General features: G+C 38.8%; 1 pseudogene; it reads right to left on the bottom strand.

The window, feature by feature from the left end:
• Positions 1-18104: 18104 nt before the first annotated feature.
• On the bottom strand, positions 18105-19657 carry LOC101989282 (annotated as a pseudogene).
• Positions 19658-20648: the final 991 nt, after the last annotated feature.

The raw sequence follows: 20648 nt of genomic DNA, 5'->3' as shown, positions 1-20648 counted from the left end.
GAGCATGATTATTATTTCTGAAACTTGGACAGGTGTGAGAAGAGTGCTTGCTTCACACAAAACAGGCATTTTGAAATATAGAGAACAGGTTTAAGTTAAAAAGGAAATAGAAAATAGAAAGATACTTTTACCTGGTACATATATTTCACTCAAATCATAGACATAAGAATGAAAATGATAACTTCAAGAGAGGAAAATAAAACCCACATTCCAACAACTGAGCCAAGAGCTGAATGTATTTACCAGGTGCTAGACACACACTATGAAAAAATCCAACATCTCTTCTTTAAGGGAAAAATGTCCGTGCTTGGCACAGAGTGGGTTCACACAGCAGGGTGCTTCTCTACTATGCACCGTGATGCGAGTGAAACTGGACATCTCGCTAGAATAAAATGAGTCCTTGCCTCTGCTCATAGCTGACTCAAATCAACGCTCTGTCCCCTAGCCTCATCTGGTAGAGGATCTTGTATAGTGGTTAGCTCCACATCCAGACCACCATCAGCTTCAGCTGGCTGGAAGTTATTGTTCTGAAATACAGTACTGGTTATGACATCACTTAAGACTGCACAGCTAAAAGTGGGTTGTCTTCCTTACATAGCGCACAGGAAGCTATGTCCTTTGGGCCCTCGTAATTTTCTGTTAAGATTATCCCAGACTGGGTGAGAGTGTTTCATTTGCTTTCCAGGCCAGGATTCTCTGTGGAGAATCCACTACTCTGCTACTCACTAGGAAGGCTTTCAGTTCATCAGAGGCAGAGGTCCAGACAGGCTTCTTCCCTCCAGTCTTCCCTACAGGGGCTGGTCCGCGGAAACGGCACTTTGTTCTTGCTATCTGGAGATAAATGGAAACAAATATATGGTTGCAACAAATATTAAGGATGCAATTCAGGAAATTCACTGTTTCATGGTTTTAAAAACAGATGTAACTGCATTTGACATAACTGTAAGATAAAGAACGAGAACAATTTTATCAGTTGTATGAGGACACCTAACAGAAAACTCTATGGTTAAAGCAACAGGAGACATAAAGTTTCGAATTTAACAATATGAACAGTTGTTTCTTTGGGGGTGGTAGAACGACATCTGATGAGATCTGAGTTTTTCCTCTTACCTGATAAGAATCAGGAGGGAGAGAAAGTATCCTATAAATTATAGACAACATGGTAAACACTATCACAATTCAGAATTTGAAGTCTCTTTTTAATGGTATTTATGTTGTATAAAGAATTTTCATTTACAACACAATATATAACATTAATAATTAGAAAAACAAGTGTATTGGTATGGAAGGTATGACTCGGTGGTAGAGTGTTCAGTTCACTTTCATAAGGCTTGTGTTAAACCACCCACATTGCAAAAGCAAGTTAATTAATACAATGGATGAAATAAAATGCATTTATAGAGACCTAACACAGATAATATTTTTTTGTTCAGAGTCTTTAACAATTAAATGATAACAGGGAATGCTTACACAACATTATTTTTTTAATTGATTTTATTGAGGTCTACCTTTTTCTTTTCTTTCCTCTCTTCCTCTCCCTTCCCCTTCAACCCTCTCCCATGGTCCCCATGCTACCAATTTACTCAGGAGATCTTGTCTGTATTTACTTCCCATGTAGGTTAGATCCATGAATATTTCTTTTAGGGTCCTCATTGACACAACACTATCTTTATCCTCAAAAATCCAGCCACCCTACTTCAGATGTTCCATTTTGAGAAAGACCCTATTTGACTTTCGAGTTCACCACCACCTCTGGTGACTTCCATATTTGATTTTCTGGGGCATTTTTGCTTCATTTTGGACATTGGGAAGACTCTTCTTTTCATAGTCTTGCCACTCACAGTTAGGCAGATGTTTGTCAGGTCATAAGTTCCTGAAAGTGAAGCTGTCTTTCATGTGCAAGCTGGTTGGAGGGCTAAAATCAGTCTTATGGTACATGAAAGCCTTTCTTCTATAAGTCACGTGACTACGTTCAGGACACCACAGCTTCCATCTCTTAGGCTTTTAAGCACAGAACACGTTCTCGAGCATCAGCAAATGCTGGGGATGAAATTGAGATACACGGATGAAAGGAAACTCGTTTGAATGATTACAACACAGTATTCTGAGAATTCAGTGAGCACATAGTCTATCAGCTAATTGCTCCATTGGCTTGAGAGCAAAGCATTTTGACTAACCCTCCGAGAAGAGGATGTTGGATATGTTTTCAAATGGTCAATGGGTATCATGGTCAAATCCACTCAATGGCTAGCACAGAGAGGATAAAAAACAATGGCTATAGATCTTAAATGTCAGCAATAAAATCCTGATTGTCATGTGTTAGCTATATGAACACAGATGTTCAGTTTCATGAAGATAATGCCTGTACCTGCCTCATATACTGGTCATAAAGCATAGGCATTATGTGTACCTGTGTGTAAAATATCTGATATACAATAAAATGTGCTACAAAACATGTGACTGCATCTTAAATGCTTATTTACAAATTTTTTTTTTTTTGGTTTTTCGAGACAGGGTTTCTCTGTGGTTTTAGAGCCTGTCCTGGAACTAGCTCTGTAGACCAGGCTGGTCTTGAACTCACAAAGATCCGCCTGCCTCTGCCTCCCGAGTACTGGGATTAAAGGCGTGCGCCACCACCGCCCTTAAATGCTTATTTTCAAATAACAAAACTAAAAAAAAATTATACTTGAACAAAATGAGAAAAGAATATACTATATTTGTAAGAAGCAGAGCAAAAGTGACATCATCCATATAATTAGAAGAATGCTGGGAATAATGTCCTATAGGAACCAGAGCAAATATCCAGAAATCTGCTTAGGATGCCCCCAATGAACTGTGGTGTGTAGCACATTCCATCAGAGCAGGTCCTTCTGCCTCGTTCTGACTATGAGTAGCCCCAAGCATAAAGCTACTGTATCTAACCAAGCAGGGGACAAGAAGCCAGAATATCCAATGGAGTACCATGGATGTTGTAGAAATAAACACAAGGGAACATCCCCAGGGAATTTCAGAGACAGTATGGGACCCAGGATCAGGAATCTTATAGGAATTCATAGATACCAAGGGTCACTGCCAGAAATAGTTGGATCCAGGTTCTTATATAAATCATTTGCATTCAGATTAATAAACCCTTAGAACATTGGATTGCCTGAAGGTCAACATCACAGACTTTTAAAAGTATCTTTCATTGTTTTACTTTATGGTCACTAACTTTCACCTTTTACTTTCCTCGTGTTCTCTGAAGTATCAATAATCATTACTAGAATTAGGTGCAGTTATAAAAACGGCCCCAAGATTATTAAATACATTCTCAAAATGAACATAGAGCTATTCCTGGTCTCTCATTCTCATCAGGAAATGTGCTCTATCTCCATCAGGAAGTGGCAGCTATCCTCTGCCATCACCCCCACCATTTGGAAGCTAGACTGGCCTTTGTGGCTGCCTTCATAAGCAGAATAAGACAAATGCAGCACCGTGTGATTCCTCAGGCCGCAGCGTAAGCAGCAAAGGCTTCTCTTGAGCTCTGCCTCTGCATGTGTCTGTGGAATCGCCTGCCATGTTACAGGGAAACAGAAGCACCTGAAAAAAAGGCACAAACAGACATTATAGTGAAGAGCTGCAATTTGAGTCTCAGTTGGCAGTCAGTGTCAACTGCCAGGCTTGTGTGAGGAACCCCGTGGGTGATGCCACTTACACCAAGAATAACCGTCTTTGTAAGGCCTCGCTCAAATTTCAGGTTCATGAACAAAAAATACAGGGAACACGCAGCTTTGAAATCCTTTTATGATGCACACAATGAGCAGAAATCAGTCATTTGATTGACTGGAAATCCATGATTAAATCAATTTATAGAAGGGAAAGTATTGGTCTTCTAACACTTGCCAGCTCTAAACTTGCAATCTTTCTACTTAGTCCCTTTAGAATTTAATATGCATGCCACTTATTGGTACTTGACATATATGTGATATGTGGAGGCTGATTATTTTATTTGTAGGCATTTATTTTTATATTTCTTCAGTTATATTATTTCTTTCTTTGAGGGGAGAAACAATTACTCCTTACCTTATAACATGTTATCTGGATTCATTTTTTAAATTCATAGCAGATCTTCCCTGGTTCCCTGCCATAGACATGTATGACCTACTAATACACGACCTAATTTACTTATTTATCTACTAAGTATCTCATCAAAGTATAAGCTAAATAGGCACAGGAGTTTTGGAATGTTCATTGATGTAATTTTACATATCAACAGAGTGCTTGCTGAATATTAGACACTCAATATAGGTATAATAAATAAATTGCTGGACTTTTCTTTATCAAGAAGGTCATTCTCAAATTCATGGCCTCTTTTTTTTTCACTGATGGTTACATACCTAAATACACAAGTACTAGCTGCCCAGTCTGTATCATTTTCTTGTACATGTGTTTTCACAGATGACCATTTGGTATGAGATGTTATGTGCTCTCCTGTTCTCAGCATGTCTTAGCCCTTTGTGTAGGGTTGAGATTCCTGGGCTTTGCCCCATCCACTTTAGCATGTCTATTATAGTTGTCTGTATGTAACTCGTGTTTAGGCAGTCATGAACAAGACTTTATAGGTGTAGCTTCTGTGGTTCTTACAATGGTCTTTTAGCCTTAGGTGTGAGACGTGAAAGCTCCCCATCTCTGCACTTCGATTGGCTGTGGTTTTCTAAAACTTGTCTGTTGCAAAGACAGGTTTTCTTGATGAGGAGTAAGAACTACTTTTCTGTTAGCATGAGAACAAATATTTAGTATGTACTTAAGGATTATGATTGCTTAGGAAAAGGGATGGTTGTAGGCTCTCCTCCAAGATCCATAACTTCGCCAACCCTAGTTACTTGGCTCAAACTCATAACCGTGCATGATTTCTTTCCTGTTGAGTGGGTCCTAAGTTCAGTTAGATAACTGTTGATTACCATAAGATATGTTGTACCACTACTGAATCCTGAGAGTTATAATGTGGTTAAATCAAGATCTGAGATTTAGCCAATAAGAGGCTAGAGATAATGAGCCAAGCAGTAATTTAATGAATATAGTTTTTGTGTGATTATTTCGGGTGTAAGCTAGCCCGGCGGCCGGGACAAAGGGCCCCGCTCTCCCTACAATAATAATGTGCTGTGCTGGTCATTGTGGTTCATAGTTATCTAACAAGAGCCTTTGGGGTCCAGCCTCAAGACTCTCTTCAGGGTTCAGAATGGACACAACAGCAAATAAAAGAACTTAGGTTATCTGAGGGCAAATGAACTCTCTCACCATGGGCTTTCCCAAATCACTTTCTTTATTGTTCTCTCTTTATTCTTCTGTTGTTCTGCAAAACTTTCAGTTTATATACACACACAATCAGCAATTCTCTGGCAAGAGCAAGATTATAAGATCATAAAACAGAGCCGGACAAAGCAACAGTTATCAGCTTATTTAATGGCTCAAGGAAGTTGTGTCTTATAAAATACCCCCGGCAACTCTAAACGGCGAAAGGGTCAATTAAGGACCTTCAATTTTTTTTTAAAATTTATTTATTTATTAAAGATTTCTGTCTCTTCCCTTCCATCGTCTCCCATTTCCCTCCCCCTCCTCCAATCAAGTCCCCCTCCCTCGTCAGCCCAAAGAGCAATCAGGGTTCCCTGTCCTGTGGGAAGTCCAAGGACCACCCACCTCCATCCAGGTCTAGTAAGGTGAGCATCCTAACTGCCTAGGCTCCCACAGAGCCAGTACGTGCAATAGGATCAAAAACCCATTGCCATTGTTCTTGAGTTCTCAGTAGTCCTCATTGTCCGCTATGTTCAGCTAGTCCGGTTTTATCCCATGCTTTTTCAGACCCAGGCCAGCTGACCTTGGTGAGTTCCCGATAGAACATCCCCATTGTCTCAGTGTGTGGGTGCACCCCTCACGGTCCTGAGTTCCTTGGTCGTGCTCTCTCTCCTTCTGCTCCTGATTTGGACCTTGAGATTTCTGTCCGGTGCTCCAATGTGGGTCTCTGTCTCTGTCTCCTTTCATCGCCTGATGAAGGTTAATATTCAGGAGGATGCCTATATGTTTTTCTTTGGGTTCTCCTTATTTAGCTTCTCTAGGATCACTAATTATAGGCTCAATAGGACCTTCAAATTTTAAGAAGGGAAAAGGAGAGTTTGTGTGCTATACTACATTCCTCAGTGTGAATAACTAAACTAGAAGTTTGTAATTGATAAACGTTGTTGGGACTAATTGAGTCCTGGCTTTCAATTGCTCTTCCCTGTCTAGAGCCTTCTAATGGAAGTTACTAAAAGCTGTGCTTTGCCTAGAGGATCAGAGGATGGGATTTTCACCTGTTGGCCCATTGACTGCGGTGTATTTAAGCCTCCATGGCGCTATTAAAGAGGGGCTTTTTGGTACCAGTGTTGGAAGGTCTGTGTGTCGGTATGTCTCTGCGTGTATATTTTCAACCTCCAGCCCCTTGCCCAAAGCTCGCGAACTGGGTTCTAGTGCACAGAGCGCAGATGGGGGCTGTAATGCGCGGCAAAAGTGAAAAGAGGGGAAAATGCAGCAACACTGGCTCACTCTTGGCTCTCGCTTGGCTCATAGGGAACTGTAGTTCTGAGAGCAGCATCAGGGTAGCCCTTGTAACTGGTGTAAAACTGCAGAGGGGAAACATGCGGTGTTTGTTCCGCATTAGCATTTTCGCCAAATGTTAGCTGGCTAAAGGGGACCTTGCAGATCTAAGAATTACATCTTTTGCTCTAAGCAATTAGAACAAAGGGGAGGCCTATAGTTGCATAACATAAAATCCGGAATCTGACACTTTCCAGCTGCCCAGGCCAAAAGGTGGTATTTATTTCCATGGCGTCTGTGGGAAAAGGATTCCCTTTCTCTGGAGCTGGTTAAATGATCAATAGCCTTTTCCTGTTAACTCTCAGAGTTAAGACACGAACAGTTAATCTCCTAGACTTGTATCCATAAACCGAGATGAAAGTAAGTACAGAGTATCAATAGCCTGTTAAGGTGAGAGCGGTTAACTGAGGTAGCACTTCCCTGTATCGCTGAGGGTGAATCCAGGGCACCCAGTCCTCCTTATCTGAGAGGGTTATGAATCAACAAACTCAGATATGCTGTATTTTGTCCTTGTGCCTGTATGGAAGGTCCCAGTTGTGATCTATTTGCAAGACTCTTTGTTTGGCCAAATGCCCTGTCATAAAAGATAATTGTGGGGAGCTGATTTCTACATTTATATCAGGGGATGGAGCAGAGATTGAACTATGGGAACAAAGGTTTTTGACCGTGAGACTTACTTTCTCACCAGAGTCCCACAGTGTGGAAAGAGTCTCCCAATGTACCAGTGCATGATAAAAAATGTACCCAGCAATTGATTAATACACTGTTGAAGCTTTTGGGATGACTGCTTCTATAGAGTGGGAGCGCTATGGCGTCACAAGGAATCTTACAGCAAGAACAGCCACTATTGAGAAGGCAATATTCCCAACACCTTGCATAAGTGCTCGTCTCCATCAGAATGCATATTTCTGGTGGATGACCTTCGAAATTGTCAACTGAAATCTCACTGCATGATCCTTCAGACCGCAGCTGCTATCATAGCGGGGCAGGACTGTTGGCTGCTCTCCTCCTTGGAAGCTTGCATGCCACTTTCTGGTACATAAAAGAAAGACATATGGGAGGAGGCTGTTGGGTCAGTTCCATGTCAGGGGCCTCTGAGCCCTAGGTCTGAAGTGCATGGTGTCTTCAGCAATAGGGACTTAGCTTCCATCTCCTGGGGACAAGCAAGGGCAATGCCAATAGCCTGTAATGTTTGGGAAGTCCCTTGAACAACACTGACCAACTACTCAAAATAGGATTTCTCATGCCTTGCTGTTGGAGTTTGGGTTAGAGGGCTTTGGCTTTGGAAGGGAACATTGCCAGCCCATATAGAAAAATTTAATTTAAACTATACATGAATACTTGTAGATCAATTTACTTGTATTATAGGTACTTTTAGGTAGAGTGTTAATATTATGGTTCCTAATGACTTTTTCAGACATGTTTACAGTTATTTCACCTTTTTCTACTCTTCTTCTGTATTTATCTTTCTGCTTCCTCCTTTTAATAAAGGAATGAGCTCCCATCCCTTTTTGAAAAAAATGCTTTTTAAAGTTTTTCTGGCTATTTGCATTTTTTCTCATGAGAATTTCCTGTTCAGATCCATAGCCCTCCCCCTTTAAAAAAAAACTGTTGTTTTCTACATGTTCAGTTTATTTTGATTCTTTAAATATTGTAAATAATAATCCCGTGTTAGTATATCTAGTAAATATTTTCTCCAATTCTGTCAGTTGCTACCTTATTCACTTGCCATGTTCTTTTTCTCTAGAGAAACTTCCGTCTCATGAGAACCCTTCTATCATTTGCTGGTTTTATTTCAGAAAGTCCTGGCCTATATCCGTAAGTTGAAATGTGCTTTCACTTTTTCACTTTTTTAGGATGTAATATCTTATATGGAGACCTTTGACCGACTTGTAGCTGATTTTTGTATAAAGTGAGACTTAAGCACCTAGTTTCCTGTTTCTATATGTTTAAGTCCATGTTTCCCAACACCATTTATTGTTGTTTTTTTCTCTAGTGTGTATTTTGATATCTTTACCAAGAGCAGGTAATTGTAGTTTTGTGAACTGATTGCAGAGTCTTCTGTTCTATTCCACTGATTTATATGTCTGTTTTCTGTGCCAGTACCTCACTGTTTTTATTACTCTGGTTCTGCAGTATAATACCTACTTTCTACTGTACTCCTTTTTATTCAGGATTGTTTTGTCTGTCTTTGGCCTTCAGTGCTTCTACATAGTTTTTGGACTTTTAAAATATCTTCGAGGAAAAGTTCTGGTAGATTGATTGGGATCCAACACACATTTAAAATGCAAAGTGTTTTCTTAAAATCTAAGACTTTAAGACATTGACAATCAGCATTAAAATAAGCACCAAGCTCTCCAAACACAGGTGTGCAAACATGGGGGTCTGTATCCATGAGCTTTCTGTTTCTGTTTGCAACTCATTTAATCTATTCTAAAATTTCACTTGACATTTACCATATGAAACAGCCAGCAAGAGAGGTAAATACAAACATGATCTAAAATCCAATTTTTCCCCCATAGTAACACCTAACAAAATATTATTGAGACTTACATTATAATTTTAAAAACAGTATGTTCACCAAAGAGTAAGATGTTGCAAGAAAAAGTATTGCTCATATCTACTCATTGGTAAATGTTAAGAAATAAATGCAATATATGGGTCAGGGGTGGGAAAAATGTGGGTTCACCCCATATTCCCAGCTATCAGTTAAAAAGAGTCTAGTTAAAATGTGTGGACACATTTCATAGATAATACAGAATTTTATTCCTCTAAAGATTCTTCCTCTCAAGAAATCAAGAATTCTTGTTTTCCCTTGTATACAAATTAGCCTAGAATACAGTTTTTACTAAAGAAGAAAGAATATTTGGGAAATAGAAACATGTAAGACAAGATTTATAACCATAAGAAGTCATTCTGTAAGACAGTGTTTCATGACAAGCAGAGTTCCTTAATTAATCATTGGCATTTTACTGTTTAATTGGATACAATTAATTGTATGAAACAGACAGTAAATAAGTTATATTTTGAGTTCTTGTATTTGTTTTCATCCTAATTAGTGCGTTTTGTGGTTAGTTCTTCCATTAATAATTTATTTCGTACCATCCAAGGCTTACATTTCTTCTTTTTAAAAACACAAAGTTTTAGCGAGTTGAGTTCTGAAAACTCACCTACCTCTGATGAGATATTGAATTGCTTATTGCTAGCACACTACCTGCAAACTCTTTAGTGGGAGGTTTCAGGATATATAAGATAAACCACGACTCCTGACTACACAGTTAATCATCATGTTGGGAAAGCAGAAAGTCAGAAAATAATCATATCGCAAGACCACTACCAGGTTCTAAATCTCTAATTCTAAAATCCACAAAATCGTTTTACCAAAAAACTACAGCATCTCTCTAGGTTTGAATATGTGATCAAATTGATGAATTGAAACATATACCACAAGTTAATCAATCCCCTTAAGAATTAGAGGTCCATGCTAAGAGCTTAAAGAGGTGATTTAAGATAGTATATAATAAGAGTCTGTATCTTCTGTTACCATGACACCCAAATAATGCCCAGAGACAATCTTGCCTTCCAAACTAGCATCCTTGCTATCAGAACTAATTGATTGATAGCATAGACACAATGTCCGATCACACTTATCTTCCTCAGTGACTATTGCAGTATCATGGCTTTTAGACAAAATTCTTGCTTCCTTAATTCATGTTTTAGAAATCTTTTGTCTGGCTGTTTTTGCAACATTGCATTTGCTTTCATCTTATATATTTGGCTCAGCAGATTGCATTGAGATTATAATGCTTTCATTTATCTTTTAATAAACATTGAAAATAAGAATGATTAAAAAGTAGATTTAAATGGGGGCATAAAATACAACCAGCCCAGCTGAAATCGTGTTAGTGTGGCTTTAACGTGATTTAAAAAGGTCTCCGGCATAGCCTTTGTACCCAATTTCCTGGATAGCCTAAAATGAGACTTTGAATAATGTGCCCAAGTAGAGATCATAAATTTATGGCTGAACCTAGTAATACCTGTGAGCAGAAAGGTAACAATAAGGTAACAAAAGGTGGTAAGCAATATCCTAACTTCAAAATAATCCAGGGCATATTTTATAATAAAAAATGTGCATAAAAGGGTTCCCAAATGATCCATATTTACCACTGAGTAGAAATCATAAAGGGTTAAAATCAGTTTAGTATAGAGATCACAGCCATGGTTACTGCATCACTGTAGACAATAGTTCACTTAAGGAATCAGCTTAAGTGATAGTTAAGAGAAAAGTGGATAAAAATGGAGTTTTTTTTTATTTAGGCACAAAAATAGATGAAATTATATAATTTGCAGGAAAATAGATGTAACTAGAAATTATCACTTAAGTGAAGTAGCCAGATAGATAAACACATATCACAAAATATAGAATTTGGAGAGGAAAAAATAGGGCACATGAGTAAAAGAAAAACTATACTGGAAGGAATAGTGGGAAGGGAACATTAGGGTGGAAAAGAGAGGGGTGGATGTGATTAAATGTATGATCTGCAGGTATAAAATATTGCAACGGGACTTGTCAGTTTGTAAAGTGAAATACACCAATTAAGCACTGGGACTTGACTAAAGATTTAAAATAGCACTCCTCTGTAGCTAGAAGTATTCTCTGTCTTGCTGGTCCCCTGGACCAGTTTCTCTCTGTCCACCTGTTTCCAAATAGCCACTCAGAGGCTTAATGGCTTAGGCTATTACTGGCTAGTTCTCTCTCTATATCCACTTCTATTAGTTTATATTTTACCATGAGGCTTGTAACTTGTTACCTCACATCTTGCTTTTTGTGCAGCTGCATGGCATCTCCCCAACTCAGTCTATTCTCTGCATCTTTGTTTGAACTTCCCACCTTGCTTTACTCTGCTAAGCTGTTGGCTGAAGCATCTTTATTTATCAACTAATAAGAGTGACGCATGTACAGAAGGACATTCCACATCATCTCCCTGTTTTAAAAAGAAAGATTTTAACTTTAACGTAGTAAGATTACATATAACAAAACAGTTATCAAGCAAGAATTACAATTACAACATTTAGTCTATTTGTATTATGCAAAATTAAAGAAAAATACTCTATCATCCGTCTTATCTTTGTGAGTCTAAGATTTTATATCTAATTTGTATTTTATGATAACTAAAAAAACTATAAGTAATCAACTATGAAATATTATAATTCAGATGCCATAGGTTGGGATACAAAGAAAATAGACCTTGGGGAGGAGATTTGCAAACTCGTGGGGAGTGTTTTCAGCAAGCACAACCATGTATTTATGAGGAAAGAAAGATCAGGAATGGGGAGAAACTGAACTATAAGAACTGAGTTGTTTGTTCGATATCTACTGCCAGTAGATTGGACTTTTGCTAGTATCTACAATTTCTTTATAGTCTAAGACTAAAGAGAAATATGTTGACCTCTTGATTATCAGATTGTGCTCTGAATATAATAAAAACTGGAATGATAAATTCTAAAATTATTTTCTATTAGATTATACAAAAGTAGAGTCTCTATTGGATTAGAGTTTTGAGTTGTCAGAGTCCTCCGTAATGTAAACAAGTGACTGATCAAGAGGTCTTAAGCAGTAGATGGGATCTAGATAAACCTTACTGTCATTCAATATGCATCTGCATTGGAGACTGACTTTCTCAGTGCAATAAATATAAACCAGGTCAGTCAGTTTTCTGTCTTTTAATTTTTTTAAAAATTTTAATTAAAATATACTTACATCATTTCTTCCTTCTCTTTCTTCCCTCCAACCATCTTATATTCTCTCTTTCCAACAACTCCTATGTTCAAACCCTTATTTCCGCTCAGATTCATGGGCTGTTTTTCTTATTGTTAATACACTATAAAGGCATGCAAACACAGAAGCAGAAACATATATATGCAAATAAATATATAAATGCAGCCTACTGAGCCCATTTAATGTTCCTTGTTGAATTTATGATTTCAAGACTCATCCCTTGGTGTTGAATGACCTATTAATAGTCATTATTAACTGTTTGAAGGCATTATAGAGATTTAAAAGCACCAAATACTTAGAACACCATTTCCCCAGAAAGAAGTTCAGAGAAGTCAATACAGAATATGACTCTGTTCTTTCAGAGGATTTATACACAGAACTAAGAGCTATTCCAAGATCTTGGCAGCCTCAAGATACAGGGAAAAAAGATGAAGATCAAGTTCTGTTAAGGAGGAGAAGCTCTGAAAAGTATGCCAGATGTTCTGTTGAGTCTCCAAAAGGCATAACACAAGGGATAAATAAAACTGATCAACATCCATGAAGGCCAACACCCAAGTACAAGCTTTGTCATTCTCTGTTATTCATTGCTGCAGTGAACTGAATTGTAACTCACTATGTGGAAGAAACATGGCCCATTAAATCATTTGCTTGTTCCATACATGTGTTTATTACATCAAAAGGTTGGGACTATTTAAAATATTTTTGGTAGAGTTAAAATTTTTAGTAGATGTCAGGAGATGAAAGGGAAGATTTACAGCTTGACTTCCCATCAGTCATAGCATTGTGCTGCAAGTTTGGTTCTAAATGTCTTCAGTTTGATTAGAGAAACAGAAAAATAGGGATTTCTGTTTGCCCAAGACTACACATATCAGAAGAAGATTGTCACACTTAACAAATAAAAATTCAACTAGTTTGAATTTCAGATCAACAACAGATTACAAAACAGAATTTAAAATGAGGAAAATATAATACTCTCATTACATAGCGTTTGGAAAATTTCCTTTTATAAATGAAAGGATGGTTTTAGAAACAATAAAATGATAGTAAATAATAATAATGGCTCATACTTACTAAGCATTTTTATGTACATAGGACAAACAGCAATGCCACCTTCTTTGTATTCATCATTTAAAATACCTTCATGGGGATGGAGAGTAAAGAGGGCTCAGCAGTAAAGAGGGCAGACTTCTCTTGCAGAAGAACCAGCATCCTGTCGAGTGGCTTATAATTAATTGCCTGTAAGTCCAGCTCCAGGAAGATCATTGCCCTGGCCTCTCCAAGCACCCGCACTCAAATGCATGCTGCTACACATATACATAATTAAAAATAATATGAATCTTTTAAAAATAAAAAAATGTTTTCCTTTGTGATATTTTATTGCAAATGTCCCCTATAGGCTCAGATGTTTGAATACTTGGTTCCCTGTTGGTGACACTGTTTCATTAAGTTTAGGAGGTGTGACCTTGCTGGAGGAAAGTGTTACTGGGGACAGGCTTTGAGGTTTCAAAAGCCATATGCCATTCCTACTTTGCTCTCTGTGTTTCCTGTTTCCAGTTCATAGTATAAAACCAGGCCACAGCTTTCACCTTTTAGCTCCAGTCACCATGTATAGCATTATGTTATTATGGACCCTAACCTTCAGGAGCTAAAAGCTCAGGTAAACCTATTCTTTGATAAACTGCCATGGTCATGAAGTTTTATCACAGAGGTAGAAATTAACTAAAACATTCCTCAAACCTATGACATTGTATTACTGTCCAGATGAGGACGCAATAGGAGAGGTTAATATTTTGCAAGGGAAAAATTGTTCATTATCTAGAGCAGCTTTCAAAATTGCGTCATATACCAGTAGTTATAAAATAAATTTTTTGTTTTGATTTTTCAAGATGGGGATTCTCTTTGTAGCCTTGGCTGTCCTGGAACTCACTATGTGGACCAGGCTGACCTCATAATCAGAGATCCACCTGCCTCTGCCTCCTGAGTGCTGGAATTTTAGAGTGTGCCACCACCACCTCACTGATAATAAATTTTTGTTTAATCATACAAAAGCTGTTAAATCTGTCTGGATTCCATATCATGCAAAGCAATATTTTCAGTTAGGATAGACTTTTGAAGACCCAATAATGTAAAAGCATTGCAGTCCAAGTGATGCAGTTCAGTGGTAAAATGATTGCCTTGCATGTACTACAAGGCCTCGAGTTCAAGTCCCTACACCAAAAAAAAAAAACCAAACAAAACTTAGAAACCATTTAGTTGCTGCTAATGATAGGTCACCTTCAGGGCTGAGTCTGAAAATGAGCAAACCAACAACCACTTGGGAAAGATTATTTGGAGGGCTTAAAAATTGCACTTTCCATGACTTTTTAAAAATTCAAACTCTGTTAAATAAATAAAAATTTTGATAATTTCTGGAAATGTGTTGGGAACCAATAGTTATTGTCACTGACAATTTGCTTTAACGATCAATTGTCTCTCAGTTCTATGAAATCTCAGTTTTTTCTCAATGACTCACTTGGTTGAGGTCATTGCCCAAAGCAATAGATTAGTAGTGAAGACACATCAGGATTTATCTGAAGTTCAAACTGGTGGTGTCATTTCTTGTTTATTAACAGTGCATCAGAGTCTCCTGGGAGCTTGAGAACATGGCTACTAGGAAGAACATAGGAGGCACCCATGAAGAGACATTTTAATCAGTATTAAGTTATTTAATTTAGTGATCAAAGATGATATTCTGAAAAATATCATTCTAGAGAACATTCAAAGAACCCCTTTCTTAAAATAGGGAGGAGGATAAAAGATGCACCTAGCAATGTCTTCCATTTAATTAGAGGAGCAGAGAAATGGGGATTTCTGTTTGCTAAAGCCCACATGTGGAAGAAAGCACTGCTAGATTTATTGCATAAAAACACTAAATCCAGTTAAACTGAATTTCAGATTAGCAACGGATAAGATTTATTGCTCAGATTTCTCATGCAGGGAGACACCTGTGGGGGGAAAAATTCCTTTAACAGAAAGTCAAATACTGAGTATGCAGTATTTTTTTCCTCTGAAAGAGCTGTGACAGAGAGGGCAATGAGGCAATGCCATGTGCTTCAAGGTTGGATTCATATTTGCCTTGGATTCCTTGGAATTTAACCTCTTTGAAATTAAAAATTTTGAAATTAAAATATAAAATTACATCATTAGTCCCCCCTCCAGCCCCTCCCATACCCCCTCCTTTCAAGCTCTCCCATGCATCCTTTCACTCACAATCTCTTAAATTGATGCTCTTTTTATATTATGATACATGTCATAAATATATATTATATATACATTCATATGTAAATACAATGTGCTGAGTGCATTCAGCGTGGCTTGTGTGTATAGGATTTCAGGAATACTTTGTGTTGGATAAACAATTAGGGGACTAATCCCCGAGAGAGTTTGAGCTGTTTAAATTCCCCTCTCTACCTCTCGTTCCCTTTTTCTCTCTTAGCAGTCATTGGTTGCCTGTAAGTCTTGGTCTAGGGATGGTACCCTGGGAGAATTCTCCTTCTGCATTAATATGTCTATTGATATGAGTACTGTTCAGACCTTGTGTAGCCAACAATATTATTATAAAAATTCCCAAGATGAAATAAGAAAATACCCAAACCAAAACCAAATACATTCCATAACTGCAGACAAGTTCTAGGCGCTTTCTTCTGGGTGAGTGCAGTTCAGTGTGAGAAAGGCCACTAAAAGAGAATCCACCAGCTTATTCCATAATTCGTAGGATGCTCTGTTTCCCAAACCAGTTCTTGCTGCTCTTCTCATCACCAGCGCTGCCAAAATGAGGTCTTGAAAAATAGAATGGAATATATTTCAAATAGTAAATTTTATAGATACTTATTTCCTGGGTTAAAAATGTAAAAATACTATGTAATTTTGATACTAAACTTTGAACCAATTGCATCACCTATTAAACAGTTGTAAATTCACAATTAAAGGGGGGTAATTCTAGGAGATATCTGGGATACCTCTGACCTATTGACATGGGACTCAGAAAAAACTCACTCTTCTTGTCTTTGAAAATGTGGTCATGATTTGCTCTGGTCTGTGAATTAGATACAGCAGAGGGATGTTGCCTAACCACGAGACTCCAATGCCCTGGAGAATTGAAGTAAAGCATACAAGTCTGCAGGCTAAAAAAAAAAAAGGCCATCCCAGGCCATTCTTTCCCAATGTGGGTGCCAAACATTCCCACACATTGAGGCATGTTTTCATGTGGTCAAGATACTTGTTTATTAGAAGTAGGTGACCTCAGGCTATCACTGTTCTTACTATATTTATATGAGATGTTTCCTGGGGAGATGTTAGCAGATGTATATTCATCAGAAAGGACATCAATGAAAGACCAACTTAATAAGTCCAAATTCCAACTTGGAAAACCAATGTGTTCATTGGGCTACTTACAGAAACGTGGAGGGCACAAAGGCAACTGCATCACTGGAGACCCTACCTCAGCCTGGGTAATGAACAGAACCTGCATCCTGGAATTCTCTGCAGAGCATGCAAGAATTTTGAAAAGTTGAAGGATTTCCTCTCCCCAACAGGCATCAATGATTATATAACCTTAGGGAGGACAATTATGAATCTTGTCAGTTTCAGAAACTTCCTGAGGCATGTAAGAACTTCCTGAGATTATGTATGCAATGATATATGTATATAACTACATATATAATATATTTGTGTGTATGTATATAATTATGCTCATACAAATAAACACACACAATTTAGAGTAGTTTTCTGATTATACAAAGTACAAAAACATATATGGGAAGCAAAGACACTTATGATTTATATACCAGCATAGACTTCCTATTTATCTTTCAAACTACTCTCTTATTTACAACAAAGGAAAAATTATGCCTCAATCGAACAAGTATTTGTCTTGGAAACTAGAGGGAATGGAGACCCAAATATGTTACTATTTATTGTTTCCCCAGAATATACAAGGTTCCTGTGTTAGAGGAAAGGGAATTTATTACTCACCGTAGAGCAAGCCATACACCATCAGAATTCTGCCAGCTCCCCTTGTCTCTGTGTCTCATGGAGTCCAAGTAGTTGCTACCCATGCAGAGGATTTGTATCACAGCTAAGGATCACAGAGCTTGAGAGCTCATCACTTCGTAGCAAATGGAAACCAGGACTTTCCATTTGCCTTTGGAATCACCGTCTTTGCCTTGAAATCACCGTCTAACCCTCCAAGGCTGCTGGCTGCAAACACAGCTGCAATAAATGTTAGGCAATAAGTATTGGTATTTTTGTACACCTAGAACACCCACCAAAAGTATGATGAGATATTAAGGATTCACAGTCATTTCCTTTCTGAACAGTGACAGTGTGCCCTGACTGTACCAAAAGGTCATTCTCAAAAATAGGATGCATCCAGAGTTGGTGGCACTGTAGAAACAATACTTATGAGATAAAATATTTTATGTTATGTTTGCAAAAATAAGTTACAAAACTCAGTCAAGCAACCCCAACATGAAGAATAAAGGACTCATTCCAGTCAGCTCAAGAAAACAGTAGACTCAAGTAGGGGAGGGGCGGCAACTCACAGGGATGCTGACACACACGGAAGAAGATCATGTGACAGATCATTCTGTGATGCACTGCTAACAGGTGACAGTTTTGCCTGCAGGGATGGGGAGAAGAATAATGCCCTACAGACATCTGTGGAAAGGTGTTGGGGCTATGAGCAGGACAATTGCTGGGCTGCGTTCCCAGCTGGCAGGTGTTTAGAAGGTTTCCAGAGCTCAGAAATCTCTCCATGTCTGGGTGGAAAGACATCTTGCAGAAACTTCCTGTAGCATTGGCATGAGCCTGAAATAGCTTTATACAGCCTCCCACAAAGGGCTTGCCTGAACACAATGTCTGGCACCTGGGGTAGGTGATAGTGGATCCAGGCAGTGGTGACATGGTCTGTCACCTTCTGGAATTCTTGGTAGTTGCATTTGGACCACATGTCAAGCTTACCATCTTCTGTGCAGACGTTGTCATCACACCCCTTTAGTACTGGGCAACTGGTGCACAGCTCTCCACAGTGATGATCACTTCCGACACCTTTCCTAAGGACCTCAGAGGCTTTGCGGAAGTGTCATTGGGTCTGGAGAAGTGGATGGACTTTTCCAGAAACATCATATCAGTGTGGCTGATCACATCATTTTTGTATCGAGGCCATAGAGCCAGAGCGGTGGGCTGAGCCTGCAGTCAATGCTTGGCAGACAAGCCCATCTGCTTTGCAGAGCTCTTCCAGGACTGTTGATTCAAAAGGCCAGATGCTAGGCCTGCGTGGTACTACGGTTTCTTGGGCCATTTGTATGTGTGCAGAGGTTGGCTATAAGAGTTTTGTCCTGCACAAGATTTTGGCTCAACAGTCCAGAGTTGTGTATTCGCTGATGGCCTGTCTACTAAGCTGCTAAGATGTTCCAGCTCCTTTAGTTCCTGGTTGATTGAATGAAAGTTGTTCTGGAAGTGCATGATGAAGACTTCCTTCTGGTCCTCCATTGTGTCTCGTGCTTGCCATTCTTCAGGTTGTCTAACACCCTACTCTTATTGGAGCAGAGTGCTTCTATGACACTAATGGCCTGCAAAAAGGCCTTCAGATTCACTCCAATGCTTAGAACTACCTTGTGGTTGCAGCCACTTAAGTGATATCTTAGTCACTCTCTAAGGGGCACTTTATTGCATGCCTTACATTATTCTAAACCATTTGTGCACATTTTATTCAACAACTTATGGTTCCGTGTTATTATTAATATGCTAGAAATGACATTATATAATCGAGGCTCATGACGTAGGAGAAATCAAATCAATTTACTCAGCTAAGAGGTAAGAGACATGGGGCCTATTGGGAGAGATTCCAAGTCTCTGCATATGACTGTGCTCTGCATCATTATGAGCTTGGAAGGGTTTGCAGTGGGCAGGGGGGAGGGCAGATGGGAAGAAAGCACAATGCAGGAGACAGATGGAAAAGGCATTACAAAGAGGAACTGAGAGAACTGGGAACAGGGTGGATTTGAAGAGCTAAGAGAAGTTGGCAGGATTCGCTCTGAAGTTTTAAGCTGTGTGAGCAGAGAATGATGACAGCGGTGACAGACGTAAGAACATTCAGTGAGAGACAGAACACATGCAAGAGAGCGAGTGAGCCACTCAGGGTGGAAGAGGAGGGGTAGGGTGATCTCAGAATCAGGCATGCCCTACCTGGGCCTCCTCATCCCAGACCGCCAGAGACCACAGGGCCATCCATGGGCACAGATGCGGAGGAGAGAATCAAGTGTCGCAACAGAGGAGAATTGGAAGGAATGAAAAACATCAGGTTTAAATTTCCCCAGTCTTGAGTTTTGAGGGCTTTTTCTTGCAGAAAACCACTTCAATTGTGTTTACTGATGACTGGTGTGAGGGTGGGGTGTGAATTATATTGGCTCACCACTTCCCAGTCAAACTTTATCTTTTGAGCGCAGACACCCACTTTTCTCCCAAGAAAAAGGCAAAACAACTTAAATCACAAAACATCCAAGAAAAATAAGCCTCTATTCTATTAGTTTTCTTAGTCATTAAAAATAAAGGGAACTTAGCATTTTCTTTGTCTTGTTTCTGGTTTGTTTAATGATATGTTTAATGTAATTTTGTTCTTATGTTGTAAAAGGACCTTGTGACCAATAGTAGCATTTTCGGACTGTTTGGTCACAAAGCCAATTGAGTTCTTCCTTGTAATTTTTTTTCTGTCATGAATGTTTGCACAGAACTACTCATAACTAATTCAGATTTACACGAGGAGAGAAGATAGCATTTGATGAACTTGCAAAGCTTCAGTTCAGGCATCAGAAAGCGCTGAGACTAAACATCTGGATTTACAGGCCTTTCACCTCCTCACTTATGCTTGCCGACACTCCTGCCTTCTGCTGTCTGATCTGTCTTTGCTTCCTTCACCTGTGATAACTAAGGCTTGTTTGTGTGTGTTGTTTTCTTTTACTTCATTAATACTTTGTAGTATTGTAAAGGAATCCCCCTGAAAGAGACCGGTGGAAGGTCTTTATGATTATCATACTGATAAATGGTGAATAGCAATGACTGAGCTGGCTTTAAAGTACCAAAAGTCCCAACACATAAGAGGGACAAAAATTGATCATTCTCAGCTTTATTTGAGGAGATTTTAAGTGTCACCTCTGAACTAGCATTATCATTATCACTCAGAAAACTTACTAGAAATGCAGCTTCTTGAGGGTCACTCTAG

The sequence above is a fragment of the Microtus ochrogaster genome, chromosome 19 (assembly GCF_000317375.1).
Source record: "Microtus ochrogaster isolate Prairie Vole_2 chromosome 19, MicOch1.0, whole genome shotgun sequence".
NCBI lineage: Eukaryota > Metazoa > Chordata > Mammalia > Rodentia > Cricetidae > Microtus > Microtus ochrogaster.
Note: the sequence above shows the minus strand (reverse complement) of the source record. Positions and strands in the feature narration are given on the sequence as shown.